Source organism: Pleurodeles waltl, chromosome 7, assembly GCF_031143425.1.
Source record: "Pleurodeles waltl isolate 20211129_DDA chromosome 7, aPleWal1.hap1.20221129, whole genome shotgun sequence".
NCBI classification, from domain to species: Eukaryota; Metazoa; Chordata; class Amphibia; order Caudata; family Salamandridae; genus Pleurodeles; species Pleurodeles waltl.
In genome coordinates this window covers 733421147-733445896 of record NC_090446.1, presented here as the reverse complement: position 1 = coordinate 733445896, position 24750 = coordinate 733421147, and the positions used below count along the sequence as shown (strand labels likewise).

Genomic DNA, 24750 nt, shown 5'->3' with positions numbered 1-24750 from the left:
TATTTATTACGTTTTCTAGGAACCTAAGGTACTATGGGGCAGGTATTCTCTGACAGAACACAGATTTATCCAGTCCAAAACACAACTTTAAAACCATAGCGAGTCTGTGTTCCCTTTGACAGACAAATGAAACCCCTAGTGAAATTCTCAAGTTCTATCACTATTAATATATAAATTTGCTGCTCTTAAATACAAATTATTTAGGATTTAACAAGTAAAAGTATATCTTACAGTGCATTGGAGTTCTCTCTATGAGTAGGTAGTGTGTCACTAAGAAAAATTAAGTACTCTATAGCCAAATGTAGGGATAATCTGATCCATCATGAAGAATGTATTAAGCAGTAAGTCTAATCCCGTGTATGTTTCACCAAAGCAAATGTAAATCTGCTTAGGTACTAAAAATTACCCAGAATGCCACCCTTTGTACTCAAGCAATTGTTTAGGTCCATTTCTTGATTTGAAAACATCTTTTCACAAATCAGATTAGTGTGGAGGAAAACAATTTCGTTTTGTTAAAAAAAAAAAAAGTCAATTTTAATCAAACTTTTTGTGTTTAATAGGTTTTTATTGCAAATTGATATACTTGCAATCCAGGCAAGGATTTAAAAAATCTGCTTGTTTAATTTTATGGTGAAAGTAATTTGCCCATATCCTTCAAATAGAGCGGGTTGAGCCATTGTCAAGATGCATGTCAACTGTACAACTACTAGTAATAGAAGAAGTATCAGTAAGTAAAACTGAGTTACGTTTAGAAAGAAAACAAGCAAATAATTCCTCAATTCACTAGATGGAGCTGTGCCTCAGTTTTCTGAGTTCAGAGTTTACAAAAATATCTTTAGTAGCTTGTTTTGTGGGAGTGACTAGCCGCAAATAACTGCCTCCAACTTATTCCATTTGGGGATTTGCCACTTTACTATAAGGCAAGTTTTGCGGTGAGTCCAGGGCATCCTACGTTTAGAAGCAGTCATGGTGAATAAATGCAGGGGACACTAGAACTTCCGTTTATTCTTCAGTGCTGCTTGCCAGTTGGAACAATGTGAATGTACAATGCATGGATGCCCATGTCAAATAACGCTACTGACAAATAGCAGTATCAGCAATCAATGGATAGACACATATTCGTCTCAAAGCACCAACCGTAGAGGGCTCTTGTCTAATCACTATGTGACAACATTAACTGGTGTGCACCTTAATAAAGAGATACCTTAAAAATGATTCTGTTAATATCTTGGTATTGACGTTCAATCACATTTTATAGTCGTCCTGGGCTTACCATTTGCACTGAAGCAAACCACATTTATAATTTTGGATCATTTTGTAGGACTATCAAGAAAGTAATAGTCTCTATAGTAACTGATTGTCCACTGATCTGCGGATACCGCTGATGGCTAAAGTGTGGATGACTACGGCATATGAGTTTTGGAGCACTGCAAAGGAAGTAATCCAGCATGATATCAACCATGACACTGTAATCTAAGCAGTGTGAAGGAATTTCCTGCAATGGTTGTGATATCTGTGACATAACACTGGAGGCAAGCAGGGGCGTGCAATCTTTTCTGTGAATTGCTATACATTTTTTAAGCTACTTCAGCCAAAAGTCACAATGTTCAATTCCAATCGTTTGATGAATAAACTTGTTATCCTGATTAATGTTTTGTACTTCTGTTTCAAGACACATGATGTCTTGTGTAGTGCGGTAGATAAAGGTTTTGACAAATATATTAATGCCTGAACGTCCATCTTTCTGTTGAGAATTTTAACTGCACACAAAAGATGATCTACAAACACCTACCATTGCACAAATGTAACAAGCCATTTATCAATGAATGCCACAAAGCACATCTTGTGACAAGTATGTGCAAGTCGGTCAATGAGATTCCCCAACTACTCAGTGGGTCATGAATGACACTGTACAGGGCTACTAGCTAAATATAGCTAATTAATTTTGCAGTAAACTATAGAAATAAAAATATCTGACTGCTGGTAAAAAAAGAAACAAATGTATTCTATGATTTTATATTTTAAAGACTCCACTATCAAATAGGCAAACACATTTTCAGTAGTCACCATCCTTTTGCTGTTCAATTGAAAAAAATAAACAAAATGGGCATAAAAATGACAGTATAACACCAATTATGCTAGATTAATAATTGACATATAAACAGAACGTATCCTCCGAGACTCACCTAGTCCTTTTTTAGGGTTGAGCCTGCATTGCATGCACTCGCGCATGCGTATCGCAGCGAGACGCTTTTGTATTTAGAAAAGGGCTTGGAGCCCTGTCAACTTCACGTCAGTGTTTTTTATTGGTACGTGGGCTTGCCTAATAAAATCTGCTTGCTTTCATTAGTCGAAGGCAAGCATAAGTCATGCCTTTTCCGGTGGCTAGCCCTCCTCGAGCGCAGCGACCAAGTACAGAAAACATGCGAGGCTCGCTGTTTTCCATCGGGCTCGTGGACTTCTTTTTCTCTAATTTACAAGCGCGATCTCGCTTGGCAGAAGTCGAGCGCTTTACATAGTTAATTTCACTTTTTCGGGTTGTGTACACAAATGCACTTTTGCCCGATAGGTGAAAAGTCGGGGTAGGAGTTTACAACGCGATCAGCTCTAACATGAGCAAACGCGAGACCCGTTGCATTGTAAATGCTTGTTTGAATTGCAATGCACAAATCTTAGAAATTCGGTCACCATAAGATGTTGCAATCAAAATATTTTTCTTCCAAGAAATTTGAATAACCCAAGTGCATAGATGAAACCATGGCTATGTCAAAATATGACTCAGATTGCAATGTGGCTAGATAATTTTATTTTTAGGAATTTGTATCTTCCACAATTGGTCCTTATGCGCGATAACTGAAAAGAGCACAGTGTCCGACTCAGTCGAAACAATGCATACTGGAATGTCACTACGAATTGCTGGAAAGGCTTAAATGACTGAAATCAAAAATACTGATTTATGACTGTCCCCACCATGGGGAACAGTGACATGGCGAAGTCCAGTTACAACTTTGAAAAGACCGCCTGATTGATAGTGTTGAGCAGAATTCAAATACATTGAGGACACTGAGTCATCTACGTTCCTAAATATGTGTAATATGTGGACTCTTAATTTTAAACTTGCATTTAAACAAATGTAAAAAGGACGAAGTCTCTAGAGTGAATATCAAGAAAGATGGACATCAGAGTTGTAAGCCGAGCATGCAGGCTTTGCACCAATCAACTTATACCTCATTTGTTTGTTCTGAAATTACTCTGGAGTTTGATAATTGTGAATTTACAGGTTCGTGCTGCTGGTGCTCGTGGTGGTTAGCTGCAAGGACCACATGCTATCCTGTTGTTACTGGGCACTTGTGCCATTTCTGTAGCAGGCATCACACAAACGGCAGTACTTCGGCACCCATATGACAAAGTGAACCAGGAAATGTAAAATATGTCATGATAAAAACCTGAATAAAGTGTGGGCAGTTTCGTACTGTGGTCTGACATCTGTGCAACATTGTGTGTAAAAGTAGGAATGGTATCTGGGTTGCCTGGTCACTTTCCCAGAGGGAAAGACATATGCTTAAATCTGGAAATAACAACCACATTTGCTGTAGAGAGAAGTTCTCCATTCTGGGATTCAGCTTGGCTCTAGGGGATAAGGCGGGGTTGAGGGGATGAAAATATGCAACAGACTACAGGACATTCTAAAGATGCTGAATAGTAAGCTGTAGATATGATCGTGTTTAGTTTATTTTATATTAACCGCCCCAAGATTCAAGTAACTTGTGGATATGTTCCTCCTATGGACCTTGGTCAGATTGACTTCTGACAGAGCGCTAATGATTTGCACTCTGACACACTTTTCTTTCAAACAAAGCCTCTAATCTTGTTTCTAGGATTTATTTTTCCAAGAAACCTTAAAAGGGTCACTAAAATCTCGCAGAGGACAAACGTTGTAGTCTGAATGATCCTAGTGAGTGATGTACTTTGTTACCCTCCTTGCCTCCACACCTAAAATATAGTTGTGCCTTCAAAAATTCAGCAGAAATAGGAGATTGGTCCAAACCTTTGTTCGTGAAATGACATAGGAGGAAAGGGCGTTTGGACAATTAGTGTGTCATACCCATGCTTCGGTTAGAAGCATACCGTTTTGCACTGGTGATGGTGTGTTTATACCTTTAGTCTGTAAATACCGAGAGCTTGACCATAGCTCTGTTCCAAATCAAAATCAAGATCTGGTGGCCTCAAAATCAATACAGCTATATTGGTTTATTTCGAAAAGCTTTGTGTAAAGGGTGGGTCAGTTTTTTTGCAACAGAATTTGTACTATGTGAGCAAACATCACAATGTTTCCTTCCCAAAATCCTCACTGATTGATAAAGACACCACAACACAACCTTGCTGGCCCATCACATCTTCTGTTCACCTACACCTATTGGCCACATGTACACCAGTGAAGAAGGTGCCTTACTGGGACATAATCTTGGTCCATGAACTCTCCTTTTCTCCTCAGATCAAAAGTACTAGGAAAAAAATATTATTCATCTACATCAGTTATGTGCGGTATTGCTTCCTCACACACTCCTCACAGATCTGCATTGACATCAGCACTTGCAATCTCTAGGATTGATTACTGCAATGTTATTAATAACAGCCTCCCCCACAAGGGTTCCTCCAAGAATAAACTGGTCTTGTTTCTATTAATTTAACTAGGCTGAACATCTCAAGCAAAGGTAAGAGACCTGCTTCTAGAAAACACATCTGTTCCTACTATAAGTCTTGGCCAGTTACAAGTGGCTATTCAGCATTTTCCTAATAAGTGATGTAATTTGTGTCCTCATCTCCATACCTTTCCAACGTGATGCCAGAAATGTAATTATCTTTTTCGTTACGCAAGTTGAGGTGCATATATACAGGTGTAAGGCATCAGTATAAACATACAAATTCGTGCCTGAGAGTTTAACAACAGATCAGCAATTATGGCTCATCTTTTGACTGATGCAAAAAGAACAAGTGATGAACGGAATGCTGAACAATGTCAAACATTCACCCCCAGTACAGAGATCTGGGCCCAAATCCATCGTTTTTTTGCTGCCCATGCCATTCCAGTTTGGACCCAGCCATATTCAAATCAGTCTCGACCCTGTTCCCGATGGGAACAGTACAGCCCGAACTGCCAGGCCAGGTCTTCCCTGGACTGGAAACAAGCATCCTGGGACCGGTTTTGGGGTTTCACCCCTCATCAGCCAGGCTAGCTTGAATCCAGTGGCATGGGAAGCACAGGACCCACGTCTGGGCATACCCTTCCCACTTAGGGCGACAAATGCAAAAAGAACAAGTGATGGACGGAATGCTGAACAATGTCAAACATTCACCCCCAGTACAGAGATCTGGGCCTAAATCCATTGTTTTTTTTGCTGCCCATGCCATTCCAGTTTGGACCCTTTTTTCAGCACTCCGTCCATCATCCTTTTGTGTTGCTAAAGTTGCCCTAAGTGGGAAGGGTATGCCCAGACGTGGGTCCCTTGCTCACTGTGCCACTGGATTCAAGCTAGCCTGGCTGATGACGGGTGATACCCTGAAACCGGTCCCAGGATGCTGGTTTCCAGTCCAGTGAGGACCTGGCTTGGCAGTTCGGGCTGGACTGTTCCCATGAGGAACAGGGTCAAGACTGATTTGCATATGGCTGGGTCCAAACTGGGGAGGCATGGTGAGCAAAAGAACGATGGATTAAACCCAGATCTGTGACTGGGGGTGAGTGTTTGCATTGTTCAGCAGTCCGTCCATCATCCTTTTGTGTTGCTAAAATGATCTTTTGACTGACCCATCATAACCATACTACATTGGCTCTAAAAATCACTCTACTGGTCCCATAACTAGGAACACTAGAAGGTCAAAACTGTAGGCATCACTCATAAGCCAATTTGTGGCTGTATTCTAGCATGCCTTTCAAAATTACAACAATAATCAAAGAAGGTAAGAAGAGGGTGTTTGCAGTCCATCACATATCCCTCCCCCCCCAAACATGCTTCATTAATTATAAAATGATGTGATGTTCCCTACAGTAATCTCAAAAGCAGTGCCGGAAAAGCCAAGAGATAAGTTGCTGTGAATATTCTTCCTTTGTTGAGAGTAGGTTTTATGGAGTATCCTTTATAGCAGTGGTTCCCAACCTTTTGACTTCCTTGGACTCTCACTTTATCATTACTGGAAACCAGGGCCCCCACTGAATCATTATTGGAATGCGGAAACCATCCCCCACTGATTCATTACTGGAAGCTGGAGACTCATTCTGGTGGTGGGGGAGGGAATGGGGGTCTGATCTCCATGGGGCGACCTTAGCACAGTACCCTGGCCTCAGAGCTCCTGAGTGAGACCCCTCCAAATAATATGCAGGGAGGCCCTCAAGTTTTGTTATGCCACTAACCCAGGCCTAAACACTATTGATGATTTGAACTGCAAAAAAATACACAAAAATACAGAAACAAGCATTCCATCACACACAATGTTTTGTTTAATTTTTAAACAAATAAAATAAAAAAATTAATAGGAATGTTAGAGCTTTTCTAAATGTAATTGAAGCCACACATCACCCATACTATATTCTGTTTGCTACATCTGCACTGCTCCCACGAATCAATGAGGATACTTATTTAATTTTTAGCCTCAAATTAAAAATTCCTTGACATTTACAGTACATTGTAACAATTTCAATTGGACATTTAGCCAATATACTATATACACTTTAGTAACCTGTTAATATTAGTTAATTTTCTAAGCAGTCATGGACCTCCTGAGGAGGCTTTGCGGACCCCAAAGGGGTCCCCAGACCAAAAGTTGGGAACCACTGCTTTGCAGGATACACAGATGGTCACCCACTAAAGTTGCATGCTTCACGCGTTGTGTTTCACGTTGGGCGAGCGGTGCAATACCCAGCAGGCGCCTCCACAGGGAGATCTTTTTCTTGCCCTATTTACAATGTAGTTATGATGAGTGAGTGCAAGCTATGAGAAGTGAGTATACTGATTAAAACTGCATATAGGTGACCCATGTGCACTGTCTATTTTGGGGGGGGGGTAATCTATGTCAAAGTTAAAACACAGTGTCGACCAAGTGAACAAAAGCTATTTGGCCCAATTCATAGACAACATGTTTCACGCCTTACTGCTTGAATGAGTCACTGGCATTTCATCAGGACTTTCCCATGTCATCCTATTATCCTGTTAATTGTCACTCTGTCGCTAATTAGCCTTTTTGGATTTGTTTCTCATCTAACAAGCACTGCTGTAAGACCTAGAAGAAAAGTGGGTGTGTATCTCTGAATTTGGAAACTCTGGTACTATTAATCAGGTGGACATGAAAAATAAAATAAAACATGTATAGGTACAAAGATAAACATATAAAGAACTCTGGCACTGCCTAGGACTGTTTCGTCTGATACAATACGCCGCAACCACACTGCGAAACGGTATGAGCACACACTGTATATTCTGCAGGCACTTGATTGTGGGTACAGCAAGCGTGCAATGTCTCAGTCACGAAAATAACCTATTGCTCACAATATCTGATATTCAATAATGGGTCTTATCCAAAGTGTATCAGGGCCCTCGTAGGTAGCGTGGAATTTGGCACCCTGAGTACACTGACCTGCTCTGGTGAAATAGAAAAGTAAACTGTCAGCAGGATCGCAAAGAGGTCAGCCATCTCTTGTCTGTGCAGCGCTGCATAATATGTACTCTGTGTTGTACGCAGGGGTTGTAACTTGGGGGGGAGGGGGTGGGGGTAAGGGGTGTTTGGGGTGATACACCCCCTAATAAATTTACTTTCTGATGCATAGTTGGGTGCAAGTGCTTTCAGGTGGGTATGGTATACACAGACAGAAAAACGCACGCACGCTCTCCCACTCACAGTTTTGAAAGCCCACAAAAATGTTGGTTATTTTACAAAACTGTCTTTTTTTCCCCTCACCTCTCACTTGGTACTCCTACCAATCCGTGTTCCTCTAATTTTCCACTGCCCCTTAGGCCCCTCTCATGCGCCCTGCTAGTCGTATAATGTATTTTAACATAAACCAATGTGATTGTCGGAAAATCCAAAGCCCCACTCCCCCACAAAACTGACCGAGCTACGCCCCTGGTTGTACACGTCTGCCCGTGGTTTTGCCTACGTTGGCCCACCACTCGCGGCAAATGTTAGGGAAGCCTGTGAGGCGTTATTTAGGGAAACATTCACTTAATTCTGATCAGGTGCGCGATCATCGTCCACGTGGCAGACGTGGGCATTTGTTCCAATGGGTTCATGTGACTAAAGCCCGCAACGTTTCCTTGAATCATTTTTATTTATTGCATGTATACAGGGGAGCAGTATGCAAAGTCATCAAGTACAAGACAATGCTTTGATGGGAAAAAATTATTAACCCTGAAGTAAAGTTTACTCGATATTCTATTAATCTCATTCTTACAATTCTCATAAATGTTTATTCTGTTGTGGATTGTGTCTGCTTTATGTAAATAGCTTCACTGTCATTATGAACTAGAATCTCGTTTACTACAAGAGTGAGCTAGTTATTTAACTTGGATCTTCAGTGATCCTACTCACTTAGACAATGGCATCTACATACACTGCTTTAATTATACTATGGTCATACATACGGCAACAGACATTTTGTTCCTAACATCGTGTGAATGAGTTGTTTATTGGGGTTCTCAAATGTCGTACTAAACAAAGGCGACAAACATTTAGTGCGTAGTGTCTGTTGTTAGTTACTGGTTGTGTCACTCCAATTTGTTCTTCCTACGTTCTGCTCAGTGTGAACAGACGTCTCATTTCTTCTCTCTACAGTTATACTGCCTCAGCTGGTACCTTCATGTATTCCCTATAGTGTGCTCTCAATGAATATGTGTATTTTTACTGGTCTGGTGGCCATTTTCACAAACCAACCAAGATTTAAAAAAATGCAGAGGTGGTTCTGGATTATTCAGCTTTCAAAACCCCAACTGCGCATCCGACACTTGAAGGGAATATTCTCAAGTTATCTTCACACAATCATGTCACTCCTCAACTTCAGATCCACTGCAACCGACTCACACAAAGCCACTAATCTATATTTCTGCTAATCAGATCTCAGCCAACCAATACGCTCTAAAGTTATGGATTGACTTTTTCTGCTTTGTTGTCCATCCACCAAGGCTTTACAATCTACTTTCCATTTTTAACTGACCTAAAGTAAGTCTACATTTGATACACAATGATCTTGTTGGGATTCACCAAACAACCTAACCAACCCTTGCCTGTTAGCCCCTCATTGACCTAATCTCTTTGCACCAAAGCTACTCTGACAGACTGGTGACCTAACACTTTGTACCATTTTAAAAAACCTAAACCAAAAAAACGGAGAAACTACAGACATTGAATATTTTTTGATGTTCAGTACAAGTGCGGCTATGTTTGTGCTTCCTTTTCATCATGTGATCGGTCTGCCCGTTTGTAAACGGTGCCACCATTAGTGGCCTTCTGCTCACTCCTTAAAGTCAATGGCTAATCTGGACTTTAGGAAATGTATCTCTTTGAGGTGTGTTTGAACTTAACTTCAGACTCAGTAGTGATATTAAATATTGGGCATTGCCCAATAATAATGACTCCCTAATGATGAGAATGTGGTGGCTGCCGGCATGACCTCCTATTACAGAGCAGCTTATTTTGTGGTTAATGAGTAGTGGCATGATACATACGGTGATCCTGCCGGAGCATCTAAAAAAAAGGGCATTGCAGACGGTTCAGATACTACAACCTCTATATGGAAAGACAGCTAGCAACTCTACCCCTGCAATACAATTGGTATTAAGGATTTGGAAGGAAACAAATAAGGACTTGGAGTAGAAGCTAAATTTGAAAGGAGAAAAGACACTTTGGGTTGTTAAGAGACTATGTGAAGTCCCTGAATTTCAGGGATTTACGCAATGTGACATTATAGGCACCTAATCTAATGGGGAACATAATGACCGGCACAATTATGAGAACTTTCAGAGATTTACAAAATTAATATGAACTCCCCGGTTTATCACTATCTCCAGTTCTGACACAGACACATAGATATACACCCCCCACCCCAAACCCTCCCTGGATAGATGACCCAGAGGAACTCCCAGACTGCACACAACTAGAGGTGAAATTATTGATAGCAGAAATGAAGGATCAAAAAATAACACAAATGTATCACTTCTTGTTTTTAAACACCCCAGACTCCTTTGATCAGCTGCACCAGCTCTTCGGGACAGGACTTTGAATCATCGCTTTCTGGTGACAACTGATGGGAGGCAAGGGCATCCTCACACTCATCTTTTCCAAATAAAATACTGTCATCATACCTACCTTACCTATGCTAAGCTGTAGAAATTTGGTGTTATTGCCTCTCCACTTTGCTTAAGATGTACAACCTATAAAGGGGATTACATCCACACAGTTTGGAGCTGTAAAGTAAAATACCCTTCTGGAAGGGGTGGGGGTGTGTGTACCGTCTTGGGCAAGGTACTGGGTTGGCGGTTGCACGCAAACCCCAATATGACTATCTTCCATGTAAATCTTCACCAGGTCTCAAACAGATAAAGAACTACCTTATGAATGGTACTTGTTACCAAAACAGACATTGCCAAGCACTGGAAGGAGGCTGATTTCCCCACATTCCAACCATCCCTGCTGGAGGAATGGAATATGGGATTGGATTGTTGTAGGATTCTTGAGAGACAGATTTACCAGGTGAGTGTTGGCCACAAAATATGGAAAGATTGGTACCAATATCAGTGGATCTCATTGACTGTGTGCGCCCCAGCCGGTCCCAACCTGCTGTAGTCAAAGGTTACTGGCACTAAGAAGAAAGAGTTTTTATGCTTATTTATATCAGTAGATTTAAGGAACTTGAAGCTTGAATAATAATGATGTAATTATAGCGGTCTTTAATGTTCACTTTAAAAAAATGTGCATATTTTCTGGTCTGATGGAACTCAAAGATTAAAAAAAAAAATCTGTCTCACAAATGAATACAGATTTGAAAGGCCTTACAAATCTTTAATGTTCCTTTTCCAACCCTGTTAGACCCGGCATCCTTGGCGTGGTTTCCCCTGACATTTTGCCTTCTGGCCTCCTGTTTTTTCAGACTTAATTTGTGCTGGCGTTAGGATTCTGTGCACTTTACTCCTGCTGACCAGTGCTCAAGCACAGGTGCTCTGTACTCTAAACATGGTAGAACTGGCTTATCCACAATTGGCATATTTAATTACCTTATAAGTCCCTAGTAAAGTACACTATATGTGCCCAAGGCATGTAAATTAAATGCTACCAGTGGGCCTGCAGCACCCCTGACAGTAGCCCTAGAAACATGTCTCAGGTCTGCCACTGCAGAGCCTGTGCATGCAGTTTTAAACTGCAATGTCGACTTGGCAAGTTTACACACTTGCAGACCCAAACCTTCCATCCAAGGTCTCTTTAAAGTCTCCCTCAAATTAAAGGCATATTTGGATAGAAGTACTGGATCCCAAACCCCACCAAAAGAGACTGCCACTGGAACTAAGGACACTGCCAGGACGTAGGACTGCTGTGCTGCCAATAGGGATTGCCATTCTGCAACTGCATTGCTTTATTAGCCTACTGCTTGCTGTGTGCTATGCTGCAAGAGGGACTACCACTTTGCTACCTGCTTTGCTGCTGTGTTAGCCTGCTGCTGGCTGCCTCTTGCCTGCATTGAGAAGGACTGGACTTGTTCTCTACATCCTTGAACCCAAGATTATCTAAGGACTTGTTGCCTTGCTCCCTGTCCTTCTGCAGTCTCATGAATATCAAAGACTGCCTGTAACTCTCCTGGTGCTGCTGGACTCTGCAATCTGTGTGTACTACCCTTGCCCAAGGTGCCCCCCTCCAATCTTGGGCCTCAGAAGTGGGTTGTGCAGCTGATTTCTTCAAAAACCAAAGCACTGCCTTGAGTGCATAAGAAATTTTGCTGCATCACTCCTTTAAGCAGCAGCTGCATGACAACAGTGGAGTCATAGCTTGCGTGACCCGATGACCATGCATTGTGTTTACTTTAGTGAAGCCTGATGATGACACAGTGACCCGGCTGCTTTAAAAATACTGACGTATCAGCCATTGACATTGATGCTTTGCGCCATCAAAGGTACTCTTTCAACAGACCCTGCATGGGTTCTGTAGCTGGCCTACCCTCCATCGCGGTCGGCCCGGATTTTGGATTTGCATCAGTACCTCACAAGCTTAAGTAAGCTTTTGACTGCTAGGGACTTTCAAGCACTCTTTTCACATTTAATCTTTACACATGCACTTGAATGTTCCAATTCGTTCTCTCTTAATCCTGCACGTGGAAAGTTGTTTATTTAGCACACTTGTTTATTCATATGGTGTGCATATGTGGTTGAGCAGTATTCAGGCCAAACACTGCTGTGCCTCGAATAGCAACTTCGTTCAGTGAAGACTTGCATTCTAACTAATAATAAAGATCACAAGTCCTTCTGTGGTACAAACTATGCACTTCTTGCAGTGCATTTTAGTACAAATACAACCACATTTCTGCAGGGCCACGGTACACGTTTATGTTTCTCATCTGTTCAGTAAAGTCTAGGTTCCTGATTGCCATTCTGTGCCGGTATGACCATATCAGAAAGATTCTTATCTCTGCAATATCAAACAAAAGTTTATACCTTGTGGAGGTCATCTTATACTTGCCACCAGTATGTCTTACAGAAAGTTGGAGACTCTTCTAGATAGTAGTTGTATTTTCTAGGTGCAACTTTTAATTTGCTTGTGTTTGTAGTAGCCGTGTTCTGGGCTTGTTCTTTGATTTGGGCCTTTCTGGAGGTCACATCTCTATTTTCCAGCACATTCACCTTCTCGTGATCCCGGAATTTTCTCGAGATTTGCATAGAGCATCTTTAAAGGTTAGAGAAATGCCTGAGGAATTGCATAGAGGAATATTTGTTTTTTATATATAATTATTTATTCAGTTTATAGCATTTGCCAAAGTAAACATTGTAGTACTTTGAGATGTTCTTGTTTAACAAATTTTTGCTCAATGTTGTGCTAAAGTGGCTATATGAAGCAGAGGTAGATTCTATGTTTAACATGTTCATAGGTCATTGCATAACTCCTAGATAAGTTGTTATACTAGATACCTATGAACCCCTGATCTCATCTTATATCACACTTATCTACCCATCACCACGTGTCATGTCTCTATCAATCTATCCTCCATTCCCACTCTGACTCATCCCAAATCCATTCTACTACTCTCATCTCCTAAATAACTCTGCTTAAGCTCTTCCCTCCACTTCCACATCTAACTCACCCAAACCTCACTTCACTACCATGATCTCCCAAACAACCATACTATATTCTCCCTCATTTATCTCACCTTTGAGTCATCTAAAACCCCTTCTGCTACTATGATCTCCCTAACCCCTTCCACAGACTCTTCCCTCCTCCATCCTCCCTTTACTCATCCCAAGCCTAAATCCGATTACCATAAACTCCCAAATAACACTTCTGGATTCTTTCCTCTTCCTCCACTCCATTACTCCAGTCAATCTAACTAAGAAACTCTCATATCCGCGGCTCAAATTTACTCATAATAATACTAAAACTGTACTCCTATTTCCCTATACTAATCCACCACTAATTCTTTTTGGGTTCCGGAGTAGCGTGCTACTCGCCGAAAAGCGCTTCGAAGCCTCGTCAGGGGTAGTAAGCGCTATAAAATGAAAATGTCACTTACCCAGTGTACATCTGTTCGTGGCATCAGTCGCTGTAGATTCGCATGTTTTGCATAGCTCGCCTTCTGGTGTTGGGTCGGAGTGTTACAAGTTGTTTTTCTTCGAAGAAGTCTTTCGAGTCACGGGACCGAGTGACTCCTCCTTTTGTCTCCATTGCGCATGGGCGTCGACTCCATCTTCGATTGTTTTTCCCCGCAGAGGGTGAGGTAGGAGTTGTATTGTAGTAATAGTGGCCATGCAATGGAGTGACTAAGTATGTACCTATTTAAGGTTAAAATAATATATATACAAATAGTTGAAGGTACCTTCCGAACTGCTACAGGCTCCCGGGGAGGCGGGTGGGCACATGCGAATCTACAGCGACTGATGCCACGAACAGATGTACACTGGGTAAGTGACATTTTCAGTTCGATGGCATCTGTCGCTGTAGATACGCATGTTTTGCATAGACTAGTAAGCAGTTATCTCCCCAAAGCGGTGGCTCAGCCTGTAGGAGTGGGAGTAGTCTGAAACAATGTTCTTAATACGGCTTGACCTACTGTGGCTTGTTGTGCGGATAACACGTCTACACAGTAGTGCTTGGTGAATGTGTGAGGCGTAGACCATGTGGCTGCCTTACATATTTCTTGCATTGGGATGTTTCCTAGAAAGGCCATGGTAGCACCTTTCTTTCTGGTTGAGTGTGCCCTTGGTGTAATGGGCAGTTGTCGTTTAGCTTTAAGGTAGCAGATTTGGATGCATTTAACTATCCATCTGGCTATACCTTGTTTTGATATTGGGTTTCCTGCATGAGGTTTTTGGAATGCAATAAATAGATGTTAAGTTTTCCTGATGCTCTTTGTTCTGTCAATGTAATACATTAATGCTCTTTTGACATCTAAAGTATGTAGTGCCCTCTCAGCTACGGAATCTGGCTGTGGGAAGAACACTGGAAGTTCCACTGTTTGATTTAGATGGAACGGTGAAATAACTTTTGGTAGAAATTTAGGATTAGTCCTTAGGACGACCTTATTTTTGTGTAGTTGTATAAAAGGTTCTTGTATTGTAAACGCCTGAATCTCGCTTACTCTTCTTAGAGAGGTAATGGCGATGAGAAATGCAACCTTCCATGTTAGGAATTGTATTTCGCAGGAGTGCATGGGTTCAAAAGGTGGACCCATAAGTCTAGTTAAGACAACATTTAGGTTCCATGAAGGAACAGGTGGTGTTCTTGGTGGAATAATTCTTTTAAGGCCCTCCATGAATGCTTTAATGACTGGTATCCTATATAGGGAAGTTGAATAGGTAGGCTGCAGGTATGCAGATATTGCTGCAAGGTGTATTTTAATGGAAGAGAAAGCTAGGTTAGATTTTTGTAAGTGAAGCAAGTAACCCACTACATGTTTTGGGGTTGCGTGTAATGGTTGGATTTGATTAATATGGCAGTAGCAAACAAACCTCTTCCATTTACTGGCATAGCAGTGCCTGGTGGATGGCCTTCTGGCTTGCTTTATGACTTCCATACATTCTTGGGTAAGTTGTAAGTGTCCGAATTCTAGGATTTCAGGAGCCAGATTGCTAGATTCAGCGATGCTGGATCTGGGTGTCTGATCGTTTGGTTGTGTTGTGTTAACAGATCTGGCCTGTTGGGCAGTTTGATGTGGGGTACTACTGATAGGTCTAGCAGCGTTGTGTACCAGGGTTGCCTTGCCCAAGTTGGTGCTATTAATATGAGTTTGAGTTTGTTTTGACTGAGTTTGTTTACCAGATAAGGAAGGAGAGGGAGAGGAGGAAAAGCGTAGGCAAATATCCCTGACCAGTTGATCCATAGGGCATTGCCGTGGGACTGCCTGTGTGGGTATCTGGATGCGAAGTTTTGGCATTTTGCGTTCTCTTTTGTCGCAAACAAGTCTATTTGGGGTGTTCCCCAGAGCGTGAAGTAAGTGTTCAGAATTTGGGGGTGAATTTCCCATTCGTGGACCTGTTGGTGATCTCGAGAGAGATTGTCTGCGAGTTGATTCTGAATTCCTGGGATAAATTGTGCTATTAGGCGAATTTGGTTGTGAATTGCCCAACGCCATATCTTTTGTGCCAGCAGGCTCAATTGCGTTGAGTGCGTCCCCCCTTGTTTGCTTAGATAATACATTGTTGTCATGTTGTCTGTTTTGACGAGAATGTATTTGTGAACTATTATTGGTTGAAAAGCCTTTAGTGCTTGAAAAACTGCTAGCAGTTCTAGGTGATTTATATGCAGTTTTGTTTGATGTACGTTCCATTGTCCTTGTATGCTGTGTTGATCGAGGTGTGCTCCCCACCCTGTCATGGAAGCATCTGTTGTTATTACGTATTGTGGCACTGGGTCTTGGAAAGGCCGCCCTTTGTTTAAATTTATATTGTTCCACCATAGAAGCGAGAGGTAAGTTTGGCGGTCTATTAACACCAGATCTGTAAGGTGACCCTGTGCTTGTGACCACTGTGATGCTAGGCACTGTTGTAAGGGCCTCATGTGCAGTCTTGCGTTTGGGACAATGGCTATGCATGAAGACATCATGCCTAGGAGTTGTAATATCTTTGCTTGTATTTTTTGTGTTGGATACATGCGTTGTATGATGTTGTTGAAATTTTGAATTCTTTGTGGACTTGGAGTGGCTACTCCTATTGTTGTGTTTATTATGGCTCCTAGGTATTGTTGTACCTTGTGCGGCAGAATGTTGGATTTTGCGAAGTTGACTGTGAACCCTAGTTTGTAGAGGGTTTGTATGATTTGATTTGTGTGGTGTGAGCACGTTATTAACGAATGGGTCTTGATTAGCCAGTCGTCTAGATACGGGAATACATGTATTTGCTGCCTTCTGATGTGTGCAGCGACTACTGCTAGACATTTGGTAAAGACTCTTGGTGCGGTTGTTAAACCGAAAGGCAGTACCTTGAATTGGTAGTGTATTCCTTTGAATACAAACCTTAGGTATTTCCTGTGCGATGGATGTATTGGTATATGGAAATACGCGTCTTTGAGGTCTAATGTTGTCATGTAGTCGTGTAGTTTCAGCAATGGTAACACTTCTTGTAGTGTGACCATGTGAAAGTGGTCTGATTTGATGTATGTGTTTAGTATTCTTAGGTCTAGGATTGGTCTTAGCGTTTTGTCCTTCTTTGGTATTAAGAAGTACAGTGAATAAACTCCTGTGTTTATTTGTGTGTTTGGTACTAACTCGATTGCGTTCTTTTGCAATAGTGCTTGAACTTCTATCTCCAGGAGCTCGGAATGATGTTTTGATAAATTTTGTGCTCTTGGTGGTATGTTTGGAGGGAATTGTAGAAATTCTATGCAATAACCATTTTGGATAATTGCTAGAACCCAAGTGTCTGTAGTGATTTCCTCCCATGCTTTGTAATAATGACCTATTCTTCCCCCCACTGGTGTTGTGTGGAGGGGGTGAGTGACATGTGAGTCACTGCTTAGTTGTAGGGGTTTTGGGGCTTTGAAATTTTCCCCTATTCCTAGGGAATTGCCCTCCTCTATATTGGCCCCGAAAGCCTCCCCTGTACTGTCCCTGGTAACTGGATGGTGTTGCCTGTGAGGTGCTGGCTTGTGTGGCCTGACCCCGAAACCCCCCTCTAAAGGGTGTTTTGCGGAAGGTGCTGTAATTTCCTCTGCTCTGCGGGGAGTAGAGTGCGCCCATGGCTTTAGCAGTGTCCGTGTCCTTTTTAAGTTTCTCAATCGCCGTGTCCACTTCTGGACCGAACAGTTCTTTTTCGTTGAATGGCATATTGAGAACTGCCTGCTGAATCTCTGGTTTAAACCCAGACGTTCGTAGCCATGCATGCCTTCTGATGGTCACAGATGTATTTATTGTTCTTGCAGCTGTGTCTGCTGCGTCCATGGAGGAGCGTATCTGGTTGTTTGAAATGTTCTGTCCTTCCTCAACCACTTGCTTTGCCCTCTTTTGTAGGTCTTTGGGTAGATGTTCAATGAGATGTTGCATCTCATCCCAATGGGCTCTGTCATAGCGCGCAAGTAGTGCCTGTGAGTTAGCGATGCGCCACTGGTTTGCAGCTTGTGCTGCGACTCTCTTTCCAGCTGCATCGAACTTGCGGCTTTCCTTATCTGGGGGTGGTGCATCCCCAGATGTGTGGGAGTTGGCCCTTTTCCTAGCTGCTCCTACAACGACAGAATCAGGTGGCAGCTGTGAAGTTATGAAAATAGGGTCTGTAGGAGGCGCTTTATACTTTTTTTCCACCCTTGGTGTGATTGCCCTACTTTTGACCGGCTCCTTAAAGATGTCTTTTGCGTGCCGAAGCATACCAGGGAGCATAGGCAGGCTTTGGTAGGAGCTGTGGGTGGCGGAGAGGGTGTTGAATAGAAAGTCATCCTCGACTTGTTCTGAGTGGAGGCTTACATTGTGGAATTGTGCTGCTCTAGCCACCACCTGAGAATATGCAGTACTGTCTTCTGGTGGTGATGGCTTTGTAGGGTATGCCTCCGGACTGTTATCGGACACAGGGGCGTCGTATAAGTCCCATGCGTCCTGATCCTGGTCACCTTGGCTCATGGTGGTGTGAGCCGGGGAATGTGATGGAGTTTGTGCTGGTGAGACGTGAATTATAGGTGGAGGAGAGGGTGGCGGAGTAACCCTTTTCACCATTTTTTTGTTTGTGGTGTTTGGTCAGTTTGAAATTCCAGTCTTCTCTTTCTCCTAATAGGGGGAAGGGTGCTTATCTTTCCTGTCCCCTGCTGTATAAAAATACGTTTCTGCGTATGGTCTACATCGGTGGATTGCAGGTCTTCCTCAAACCTATGCTTTCGCATTTGGGAGGTCATTGATTGCTCTTCTGTATAAGAGCCTGAAACTGGGTCGGTTGCAGGTTGTTTTGGCACCGAAACCCTGTCTGCATCTTTTTTCGGCTCCGAGGTGACTTTTTTCTTTTTCGGAGTCGAAACATCTCGGCGTCGAGCCGTGTCTACACCGCTATCTCGGTGTCGATGTATGTCTCCAGCACTTTCTCGGTCCCGAGAAGGCTGCGTGCCGGTGTCTCGACCGGAGTCGGACGGTCTCGGCACTGTTTGGGCCTTTTTCGGTGCCGACGGTCGGTCACCGAATTTATGGGTGGAGCCATGGCCTGGTGGCAGTGGCGTCCCCTGGGCCTTGACAATCTTCTTATGAGTGGTTTTCGACGTCTTACTCACGGTTCGTGGATCGTCGAATTCCTCGGAGTCCGATTCGTGTATCGAAAAGGTTTCTTCCTCTTCTTGTATCTCGAACTCTCGGTGGGCTGTCGGCGTGGACGCCATTTGAAGTCTTCTGGCTCGACGGTCTCGGAGTGTTTTTCGGGACCGGAACGCACGACAGGCCTCGAAAGTGTCTTCACTGTGCTCAGGTGACAGGCACAGGTTACAGACCAAGTGTTGGTCTGTATAGGGGTATTTGTTGTGGCATTTGGGACAGAAACGGAACGGGGTCCGTTCCATCGGCGTTCTTCTACACGCGGTCGGGCCGAGCAGGCCCCGACGGGGGATCGAAAACTACCCCGAAGGGCTCCGGAGCTCTTCGATCTTCGATGCGGTGTTGATTCTAACTACGCCGATCCCGAACGCAACAATACCGACGAAAATCTTCCGAAATTTAGCTGTTTTTCCGTTCCGAAACTCGGAGCGACAGGAACACGTCCGAACCCGATGGCGGAAAAAAAACAATCGAAGATGGAGTCGACGCCCATGCGCAATGGAGACAAAAGGAGGAGTCACTCGGTCCCGTGACTCGAAAGACTTCTTCGAAGAAAAACAACTTGTAACACTCCGACCCAACACCAGATGGCGAGCTATGCAAAACATGCGTATCTACAGCGACAGATGCCATCGAACATACTATTACAATATAATACATTTGTATCTTGACTTCTACCGATTGGATTTTGTCGTTGTGGTCTTGTTTTACTTATAATAATATTCTTTTGGAGTCTTTTTGTGGTGGGCGTTTTTCACTGTGTTACTGTAATTAAGTGTTGCACAACTTTACGCCTGACAGCTCGGTGCCAAGCTACCAGAGGATGGGCACAGGTTAATTTAGGGTATGTACCTGACTAACCTTGACTAGGAGTGTTGTCCCTACTTGGGCAGGGTGCATACCTCTGCCAACTAGAGACCTAATTTCTAACAGTGCCCATATCCTTTCTACTCAAAACAAGAATATACAGACATACATACATCAGGCGGAAAGTCTCTGGCACTGTGTTCATGTGCTGCGGAGACTTGCCCCGAATCTCCTGACAAGTGCTTTACAATTGTTTTGTATGTTGTGCACCATCATAGTACTAGACTTTGTTGGATGATTGCTGATCACCAAAAGGTGGTGCCCTGTTTTAAATCGGCGGCTACCACCCCCATGACACTAACAGTGCAGCTGATAATTGTTTTCAGGGACATACCTCTTAATCTGAACTTCTTAGCAACTCTCCCAGGAAAAATCATGCTGTATGTCATCAATGTCCCCCTTGTTCCTACAGACTGTATGTTGTATGCATTAGAGTTCTTGGGTACATGTGTGGTGGCTACAGGATTGTGGCTACCCCTGAGTTGGGTCCCATCCTATAGGTTACAGCAGAGCAGGGTGTAGGAAGCTGGCTTTTTATATAGTACACCAAGATGAGGTATACTGTGCAAAGAGTCCATGAGTTCCCTTACTAGTGGATTGGGGATTTCTCTAGCAATCCCAAGGTGTGTTTTCTTTGTGGGTAGTGTGGTCGAGCAGCCTTAGGCTTATCAGAGAGGAGTGTTAGACATTTGCTGAATGCACAAAGTCAATAAATGATACACACGACTCAGTAAGGAGACCCACACCAATTTATAAAAATAACACTTATCTTGATATACATTTAGGCACCAAGATCATCAATATCAGGTACGTAAGTTTCGAGTTATGAATTTTTACAGGTTTGAAAAATAAACAGCACAATTTCTGAAGCGGTAATGTTATCCTATGGAGGAAAGGCATATACTGCATAGAAGTAATTTACAGCGACTTACAGGACCAATCTTCTGGAGTTAAGATAAGTAAAGGGCAAGGTCCAAGGCAGCACCAAAGGTCACTTTAGGAGGCACTGGAGCGCCTGGGTGCAGAGTACAGTTTCTGCTTTGGGTGCCCTAATGTTATCCTATGGTAAAAGGAACACATACTGCATTCAGGTACTCAGCAACAGCTTACAAGACTGGAGTTAAAGCAAGTATGGGGGCAAAATCCAAAGCAGCACTAACAGGTCACTTCGGGAGGCTGCAAGCAAGGACTAGGGGCCCAGTCTGGGGGAAACCACAGAGGCTCGACCCTGGAGATCCTCAGGCAAGTGGGACACTCTTGGACCACTTCTCCTCGGGCTGTGGTGCAGTGGTGTCTTTTGGGGCAGGAGATACTCGTGGTTGTCAGGGGCCTGCAGAAAGATGCTGCAGGCAGTGTCGGGAAGTCAACAGTTCTCAAACTCAAGGTGGGGTTCGTCTCTTGAATGTCAAGGAACCACACTTGCACCACTGGCCCACTTCATCTCGGGCTAGGGAGCACGCGTGCAGTGGTGCTTCCCCGTGTCTGGTTTAGGCGGTCCGGAGTCTTGCAGTTCTTCTGGGGTGCCTGCAGGATGCAGAGGAGAAGCCCTGCTACCAAACAGGAGTTCCTGGGTCTTGTCTGAAGGCTGACAATCCTCCCTGACTTTTGAAGGCACTGGGAGTTGCTGGACAAGTCGTCATTGATGCAACTGTTGAGGACAACAGGCAGGCCACTGGGGCCAAGTCAGGTGCTGGTCTTCTGCTCTTGCAATTCTTCACGGTACATCTTTCAGGTCATCAGGATCGGATTTTTTGGTGCCAGGGGCTCCCTAAATACTGAATTTAGGGTTGTTAGGGAATGTAGAGTAGTAGCCAATGGGCTACTTACCCCTGGGGTCATTATGCCCCCTATATGACCACTTCCTGTGGGAAGTGGGCATAACCCTGTCCCAGCGTTTCTAGTTCTGCCATCACCAAGTTGGCAGACAACTTTTGTGTCCACATCAGGCAGCTCACCTTAGGGGTGGAACTGACCCGAAGGTGGACACGCCTCTCTGAATATTGATTTTCCCACCTGTCCAGGTGTTAAGTGGGCCATGGGTCTCAAGGTATGTGTGAAGGGGTTGGCATCTCCTCACTTCGGGGAACCCCAGATCTACTTACCAAGGGTGGTGGGCTCTTTAAAGCCCCTGCCTTGGAATGCAGATTTGCAGGTCATCCTGTTGGAAGAGGATGTGTTAACACTCCTGCCAGAACAGGCTTTGTTCCTGACCGCTCAACAGCAGAGGCTCTCACCCGTGGGTGTCAAACTTGTATGTTGGTGGCTATCTGGTTACAACTAGCCAGCCGGCACACAGGTTTTTCAGGGGGCACCTCTAAGGTGCCCTCTGGGTGCAAGTATTAATAAATCCATCATTGGAATCAGTGAGGGTTTATTAATACGAGATGTTTGATACCAAACATCCCGATTGTCAGTGAAGCCAACATGTAGCTGAGAAACTTCTTATTTACCCGTGTCCAGCACATGTACTTAAATGGCTTCCCTGATCACTCATTTTGTCTAAGAATCGACAAAGACATAGTAGGGGCATATCTGCTCTTAGAGGTATGCCCACACGTGTTGTAGGGGTGACTTACATATATTGATTGCAATGTTAGAGGACATGGTAGTCTGCATAAGCTAGCTGAGGGGTCCCTGAGGGTGGAACAATACATGTTGCACCCCTGGGTACACTCTTAGGTACCTTTGCCCTAGGTTCCTGGGGTACCATTTACTGGGGAATTACAGGGGTGCCAAAGGTGTTGCCGATTTGGGGGACAGGGCAGGGGGGTAACGGGACAATTGTGCATTTTTCATGAAAAAACACTGGCACTGGGGACCTGGTTAGCAGGAACTCAGTGCACTTCAGTCAAAGTTGCATCAAATGTCAGGCAGAAAGTGTGGCGGGGGGCTACTGCAACAAAATCCCAGTCTCCTACACAGGGGTCCCACTTCTTGGATGTATGCAAGCCCTTAGATTGTAGGGTACACCATAGGGTTTGTGTTAGTCAGTTCAGCTATCTCCCGTTCTCCTTACATGCCCTCATTGTGCTGCTCCTCTGATTCACACCAACTTCATGTACAGCTTATGGTGAAGCCAAGTACTTCTAACCAAGTTCAGACGTACATCCAGTCAATATAGAAGGAGGACCTTTCCTTTGTCCAGAGGCTGGACCAAACCAGTTCCTGAAGGTCAGTCTGTGATGTGATCAATGAAGTGGTCAAAAGGCATGGGCAAGTCAGCAAACCTAATACAGAGGAGATGAGGTACCTAACCAACAATCAGACTCTGCTCCTTCGAGCAACAGCATCTGATTGGCTAGAGCTTTCTTGTTACCAAAATACAAATTAAGAGATTTGTATTTAAATAGCTTCCCTATGACTCATAACCATGGACCTGTGAGGCATTGGACAAAAAATGCAGTATTGTCAGAACTAGTTTCCCCAATGTTTAAAGCTAACTTGGAATCTGAGTGAACTATTGGAACCAGGCCATCTGCCCATGCCCAGGACTGGATGTAAGCAGACTCTGTGCTTATCCATTGTTCACCTTTCATTTAACGAATACCTGTTTTAATTGGAGGCAAAGGAACCACAGTAAGAATCCTTGTCAGTTTCATGTTCAGGCCTATGGCCCTAAAAGTAAGATCTAGGATTCTGAGCCATGCTGAGAATAAGCCTTTGCACTGTCAGAGTCTTGGATCTAGCCACACCATGTGTTACTATTAGGTTGTAGAATTGCTAAATCAGATTGGAGTCTACTCCTCTGCTGAGCCTGACTAAAAGAAGCTGAAACTCTCATGCGTCACACTTAAGAAACAAATTACTTACCTGTAACAACAGTCTTACAGATAGAATCTAGAAGCTATTCTAGATTCAAATGCTGTGCAGATATCCTGGTCCTTGTTTCTGTATTTTTGTGAGTGAAACTGGAACCCACAACCATTTTGTGTAGGTCCCAAAATAAAGAACTGTTACATGTCTGAGGCTGTTATTTGTGACCCCCACATGGCACCGTGGTTTGGTGCCTGATCTGACTTTTGTGTTGCCATTGTGACTTATGTCCTATCTTGTGGAGCACCAACTATTTCTTAGCGCCATGAGCAGAAGTAAAGTATTTGCATCACTGGGAAAGGTGCCTAGCAATGCAAGGCCCTTGCAACATTGCTCCAAAACACTAAGGTGGCACTAGGTACTCAGACTTTCTCCATTAGACTGTGGACCAACTAAAAACTCAATCAAGTTGGACTGTGGTAATTCCCACAAGAAGAGAGCAAACATCAACAGTGAGATACTTTTGCATCTGACAAATGCTCAAAGAGCAGACATCTGTGCTTGCCTATGGTCACAAAAAATTGAAACTGAAAGAGCACTAGAGAGTTACAGGGCGACGTTTGATGTATGCTAGAATACTGTAATGCCATAAGCATGTTAAAATGATTAAATGCATAACCTTAAAAATGATAAAAGTCCTATATCTTTTATTAAAAAGAAAAAACTGCCTGGGCCTATTTACTGTGAGTGATAGGTGTGCTGCCTGAAACAGGCATTATATCCTACAGCACCCGCCACTGTATGACTTTGCTACCCACTGAAAGTCAAAGACTGAAGAGGAGGTACTTGGCAATTCATTGAGCTCCATATAGTTCTAAGTTTCTGCGGCTGTAAGGACAATGCCAACAGCTGTCATACGATTTGTCCAAGTAGGGCCCAGACCCAGGGGGTGGACATGACAATACAGAATATATGTTTCTTTTCCTTGTAAGTAAGGAAGTCTTCTCACCTGTATCACCTCTCAAAGAGATACAGTGGCATTCTAGAGACCATCAGGCAGATCTATATGGAACTGCGGTGAGTGTTCAAGATGCCAAGTCAAGAAGAGCTAAAAGACCTAACAATTAGCAGCTAGGTCCCAAAGTGTGAAGGCTGCCAGTATATGGTTTTTG

The 24750-nt window shown here is 43.4% G+C and overlaps 1 protein-coding gene across 8 annotated transcripts in view; it reads right to left on the bottom strand.

Moving 5' to 3' along the window:
• The window catches only part of TCF7 (transcription factor 7), a 306615-nt gene that overhangs the window by 19988 nt on the left and 261877 nt on the right, over nucleotides 1–24750 (bottom strand). The gene's annotated exons all lie outside the window — the stretch shown is intronic.